The following is a 6,598-nucleotide window of genomic DNA, read 5'->3' on the forward strand; positions in this document are numbered from 1 at the left end:
GTGCCAGGCACTTATTCGATGTGTTCAGTATATATCCTGTTTCTGGCCATATACTTAGAAAATAACCGGGGCACCTGGGTGGCTCAGTCGGTTAAGCGGCCGACTTCAGCTTAGGTCATGATCTCGCGGTCCGTGAGTTCGAGCCCCGCGTCGGGCTCTGTGCTGACAGCTCGGAGCCTGAGGCCTGTTTCAGATTCTGCGTCTCCCTCTCTCTGACCCTCCCCCGTTCATGCTCTGTCTCTCTGTCTCAAAAATAAATAAACGTTAAAAAAAATTAAAAAAAAATAAAAAGAAAATAACCCTGGTTTTGCATACATACCCTCCCCGCCCCCCCACCCCCCCGCAAACATTTGATTGTGAAAAATTGTCAAAATACAGAAGAGTTGGAAGAATTGTGCAGTGAACACCATCTAGATTTTGCCAATAACATCTTGGTATATTTACCTGATCATATATTCATTCATTTTTCATCCCTGTATCCATACATCGTTAATCTTAATTTCTAGATGCATTTCAAAGTAAATTGCAGACATCGGTGCCCTTTACTTCTAAAACTTCAGCATGCATGTTATTAATTAGATTTTCATATTTGTTTATAGTTGTCTTAGTTAAAATTTACAAGCAGAGAAACGATTGACTTTTAAGGATACTCTTCAGTGAGTTTTGACAACTGACATGTAAGTATTGTTAATTTACATGGATGTTAGTGTGTTCTATAGCTTTTTCTGTTTTTTGTTTTTTTGTTTTTTTCTACTTTTTCTCACCAACCTCTGTGTATAGGATGTGTCTTTGCTGTCATGGTATACCTAGTCAGCTGCTGACCATGCCTACTTTTAGAGTAGTAGTGACTGTTAGAAGTAATCCATTTAAAATATTAAGGAGTGCCCTTCTAAGGCATTAGATGACCATGAAGGTTTTTCATTCCTTCCACATTTACTAAGTAGCTATTCAGTGTCTGGGGTGTGATGGCATTGGATTCATTGTGATGATCCGTTTTCTGCTATCAGTACTCAGAGTTTTTTGAGGAGATAGTCAGTTAGCAGTAACTCTTTTTTTTTTTAATTTTTAATGTTTATTTATTTATTTTGAGGGAGGGATGGAGGGAGGGAGAGAGAGCGAGAGAGAGAGGGAGAGAGAAATAGCACGCATGGAGGAGGGGCAGAGAGAAGGAGAGACAGAATCCCAAGCAGGCTGTGCACCATCAGCGCAGAGCCTGATGCAGGCCTTGAACTCACGAACTGCAAGATTATGACCTGAGCTGAGATCAAGAGTCAGATTGCTTAACTGGCTGAGCCCAGGCACCCCAGTAGTAATTTTTTTTTTCAAGAGTAAGTTTTATGTTTCTTTTCACACTGACGTAAAACTGAAGCTCCTTAAAATATGCAAAGGGAACATTTAAAATGCATTAGCTTGTTAGAATTAATAATGAACATGGAAACCTGCTTAATGGAAGTATATGCTAGCTTGGTGTTTAGAGGAGATAATAAAACAGCTAACACTTATTGAGCCCTTAGTACATAGCAACCACTACGCTGAGCATCTTACAAACATCTCACTATCTACCTCGCAGGGTTGTTGTGATAACTTTCCTTCATTTTATAGATGCAGAAAACTAAGGTCAGAGGGGTTAATAAATTGCCCAAGGGCAGATAGAATAAAGGCATTGTGGAGTTTGGATTTATAGACTTCTGTCTTTAGAGCCAGTGCCATGAGCATTTGTATACCGAGAATCAGTGGAGAAGAACTCCAGTGAGTGGCAAATATTTTGACCTAATGAATCCTGGTAGATTGCCATTTTTGATTCTGTGGAAACTCTGTTTCTCCTCCTCCTCCTTCTTTTTAATGTTTGTTTATTTTTGAGAGAAAGATAGAGAGAAAGAATCCCAAGCTGGCTCCACACTGTCAGTGGGCTCGATCCCGTGAACCGTGAGATCATGACCTGAGCCAAAATCCAGAGTTGGACACTTAACTGACTGAGCCACCCAGGTGCCCCAGGAACTCTGTTTTTTCAATGCCCACATAAATTGAGAAAACCACATGATAGAAAACCGCGCGGATATTGCTGCTCTCTTCTGCATTTTGTCTGGAGGTGCGTATTGCATTTTCTGGGCCTGATGTTCTAGCATACTCAGATAGAAAGGCCAACAGAACTAAGATGATGGTGTCCTCTTTAGTTTCTGAAGAGGGTGGACTAGAATGGAGGGGCAGAAAAAAAACTGGTGATAGGTCATCTGAGGAGGAGGTGAGAGTTCCTAGTAGTTGCTGGGATACTGGTGCAGGGGTAGCTCTCTGGAATTCTTCCCAGTGTTTCTTAATGAGGGATGGATTATCCTCACAGACACTTGGAAACATATAAGGGCTTTCAGTTGTCAGTGATTTAGGAGTGCTGTGAAATTTAATACCCAGGGTCAGAAATGATAAATATCTTACGATGCCTGAGTCAGGTTTACACAGAGCAGAATGGTCTTTCCTCAAATGCTAATTCTACTCCTGTTGGGATGAGGAATGGGAAAAAGCACAAAGAAAGCTAGAAAGGATTCTGGGAGTAAACTGGATGTATCTTTTTTTTTTTTTCTTTTTGGTGAGAAAATTTGGATTTAGCCAGTGGGACTCAGTTTAGATGATCCCAATTTTGTTGGCAACATCCAAAGCGTCATAGTTGGGAGCCAGTTGAACATATGCCTTTTTTTCTCCTTCAGAGTGAGGCCTGATCAGAGTGTTGACCTTGGCCATGTCAATGTCATAGAGCTTCTTCACATCCTGTTTGATCTGGTGCTTGTTGGCCTTGACATCCACAATCAACACAAGTGTGTTGTTGTCTTCTATTTTCTTCATGGCTGACTCAGCAGTCAGGGGGAACTTGATGATGGCGTAGTGGTCAACCTTGTTTCTCCTCGGGGATCTCTTTCCAGGATACTTGGGCTACCTTCAGAGACACAGTGTCTTGGGGTGTTGCAATGTAGGTGATTTGTGGATCTTCTTTTTTTTATGACTGTGGATGCCTTTCAGCACCACTTTCTTGGCCTTCAGAGCCTTTGCTTTGGCTTCAGCTTTGGCTTTGGCTTCGGCTTCGACTTTGGCTTCGGCTTCGACTTTGGCTTCGGCTTTGGGAGGGGCAGGGGCTTCCTTTTTCACCTTCCAAGCCATCTTTGTGAAAGGTCCCGGATGTATCTTTGACATACTTTATTCATATGGTCACAGTGTGCTTCTGTGTGTATGTGGTGTGTGTGTGTGTGTGTGTGTGTGAGAGAGAGAGAGAGAGAGAGAGAGAGAGAGAGAGAGATGGAGGGAGAGATCTTGGAGAGTTTTGTGTTACATTGGGAAAATTATTGAATTCCCTCACGCATGTTGACATTGACATGACCTGCTAGTGATTTAAAAATTGGTTATGATGAATTGTTCTTTTAGTGCACTGCCAGAATTTATTTGATGTCATTAAAAAATGTTTTTATCCTTATTTATAAATGAAATTTCTTTTTCTTTAAAAAAATTTTTTTTTAATGTTTATTTATTTTTGAGAGAGAGAGACAGAGTGTGAGCAGGTGAGGGGCAGAGAGAGGGAGACACAGAATCTGAAGTAGGCTCCAGGTTCCAAGCTGTCTGCATAGAGCCCGATGCGGGGCTCAAACCCACAAACTGTGAGATCATGACCTGAGCGAAGTCGGATGCTTAACCAACTGAGCCACCCAGGTGCCCCTGAAATTTCTTTTTCTGAATTATATTTATTATATTATGTTAATAAGAACATGATAATGCATAAAATAATGCATTTGGTTGAGAATAGATAAATTAGGAATTATTTGCACCTTAAAAGTTAGGTGTAATTTGGTTGTTATATTGTCTAGGTCTAGTGTTTTTATAGAAACAGGACCTTTGCTATCCAATGTGGTCTGTGATTATTAATGTCTTTGAACTTTTTATCTACTATTTGGTCAAATATAGTATTTTTTTATTTTGGTGGAAAATCAGCATTTCTCTAAGTTTTCACATTTATCACTGTCTTAGCTTGGGATCCCTAGAACACAGAGGCTGAAGCAAGGCTTTAGTGCTAATGTTTTATGGGGAGATGCAATCCCAGGACAGTGAAAGAGAGGGAAAAGGGAGCCAGGGAAGGATGGGAAGCAAAGGCAAGTTGGTGCATTACGAAACTTTCCAGTGCTTCCTCAAGGGTGAAGGGAATCTCCAGACAGGTTGTATGGAAAACATGTTGTAATAGTCTGTTGGAGAGAGGAAGAGAGGTGGATTTATGTGGGAGTGAGCTCCCATCTCCTCTCTCTCATTCGTCAGTGTTTGCCCTGTTGGGAGTTTACTCCCTGGCCTTCCAGACTGCAACACCTGGCCTCTTTGCTGTGGAAGCTGGATCCCATTTCTGTGGAATGCCAGTGTTTCAAAGCCCTCATTGGAGTCCAGCGTGGTAGGAGGAGTCAGAGCTTATATGGAACTCATTGAGTGGTGCCGAGGGGACCTGCGCTGCTGTGGTTTCTGTCATGATGGGAAGGTGTGTGTGGGGGGGGGGGCATGTGTCCAGAGCCTGGCCCAGGAGAGAACGAGAAGGTCAGGGGTATCTGAAGATGAAGTGTTGGCGACCAAAGCAGTGGCAGCTGTGTGGTTGAGGAGTCCAGGAGATGGGTACATTCTTGAGAATCTGAAGTAACCCTTGAAATGTGTCTGAAACAATTTCCATAGATTTGTATATATATTTTTTATGATTTTTAAATCACTTAAAAAATCTGGAGTTTTATCACAATCAAAAATAAATAAAAAGGGGCGCCTGGGTGGCTCAGTCAGTTAAGCATCTTGATTTCAGCTCAGGTCATGATCTTGCAGTTTGTGGGTTCGAGCCCCGTGTTGGACTCTGTCCTGGTGGTGTGGAGCCTGCTTGGGATTCTCTTTCTCTCTCTCTTAAAATAAATGAACAACCTTAATAAATACATAGATAAATAAAAATATCTGTGGTTATCACCTTTTTTATGTTAAGGTTGTATATTCTTGGTTTTTTCTTTTTTTCCCCATTAAACGGGCTTGCTGGGGGTTTGTGTATTTAAAAAAATATTTGCAGAAAAAAGTACTTGCAGAGAAACAGTTTTACATATTTCTTATTTCTTATTGCATTCTGATAAAATTTCAATTTTAATTTCTAAAATTATTTCCTTGAGTTTGGTATTTTTTGTTATATTTTTAATTTCTTACATTTACTACTTTTTTAATATTAACATATATTAAGGCATTTAATGGTATAATTTTGCCTTTGAGTATAGCTTTACCTGTGGCGCATGAATTTCGACATCAAGTAGTCTCCTTTTTATTATTTTTGAGACAGTATACAACTATAATTCTGAAATCAACAGGGTCGTTCTGGAGTGACAATTTCTGACCCACTACAGTTTTTTAAGGAAGATTTGGGTGTATTTGTAGGTCTTTCCTGACACTCTTGACTCAAACTTTCCCCTGAGAATCATTCTAAAAATAATTTATAATAATGATGATTTAAAAAAAAAAAGTGCTTGACATAGCCCTAATACAGTTCTGGGTCAATAGACATGGCAAATCAACTTGGCATTGCTCTTCTTTGGGGAAATAGTCACTTGTGTTGTCTCTCACATTCACAACAATCGATTCCTTCACAGTGATCTTGGTGTTCTAATCTCATAGCTATTTTCACCTTGTAGATGTTTTGACTTTGTATACATGAAAATGCACATTTTAGTCAGACTTATTACAGACATTGGTAACCTTTCATTAATAAAATAGCTTTTGGAGTAAACTCTATTAAGCAAATTAAATTCTTGTCCACTCCACCATTACTGCTTATTGTGATTAGTGAGCCAGTCCTGTCTCTTGTGATTGACTCTTTTGGCTTCTTCCACTCTGGGATCCTGTAATCTTTATTGAAATAATGGGACCTATTCCAAAGGTGGCTTTCCCACATATCTTGATTCACAGGGTTCAATCCTCATAGTGCTTTTCAAAGACCTCAACATTTAAATATTTATCAGTGCTGTGTAAAGACCTGGGGCCTTCTTGGGAGACATAATTTGGGATAGATAAATGTATATAATAATTTTTAGTTTATTATTTCTGTCTCTCTGGCTCTTTGTATTTTTTTCTGCTACATTATATAATCTGGTATCTCAGCCTCATTTAGCATAGGCCACCATCAAGTCCAGATTTGAGTTAAGCAACTAAGAAAACAATTGGAAACAACTGGGATTACCTAGAACTAGTACATTGGATCCAGCATTTTTGGCATTTGTTTCCATATTCATAACCTGAGTAGATCTAAAGTTATGTTCTTCTCCCTCTAACATCCTCAGAATTCATTTTCACCTTATTCTCCAGATTTCTGGTAATAGAAATTAACCAATTAGTGTAATTTTTTTTATTGTAGATTCATGGTTTGACTTTGTAATTTGCCTCAGAGGGCATGCTGGAATATATCTCTACTTTAAGGTATAGAAGCAACAAAGAAGGGGACATGGGGAGAATTAGCGCCCCTTGAGAAATAACTACATTAGGTAAGGTATTTACAGTCAGGGCTTCTGTAGTAAGTCAGGAACAGACTTAGTGGAAGAGAGAACTACTTCATCTGGCAAGGGAG

At 39.7% G+C, this 6,598-nt stretch overlaps 1 pseudogene; it reads right to left on the reverse strand.

The window, feature by feature from the left end:
• Positions 1 to 2,301: 2,301 nt before the first annotated feature.
• On the reverse strand, positions 2,302 to 3,414 carry LOC132695386 (large ribosomal subunit protein uL23 pseudogene; annotated as a pseudogene).
• Positions 3,415 to 6,598: the final 3,184 nt, after the last annotated feature.

Source organism: Panthera onca, chromosome B4, assembly GCF_046562875.1.
Source record: "Panthera onca isolate mPanOnc1 chromosome B4, mPanOnc1 haplotype 2, whole genome shotgun sequence".
Lineage (NCBI taxonomy): Eukaryota > Metazoa > Chordata > Mammalia > Carnivora > Felidae > Panthera > Panthera onca.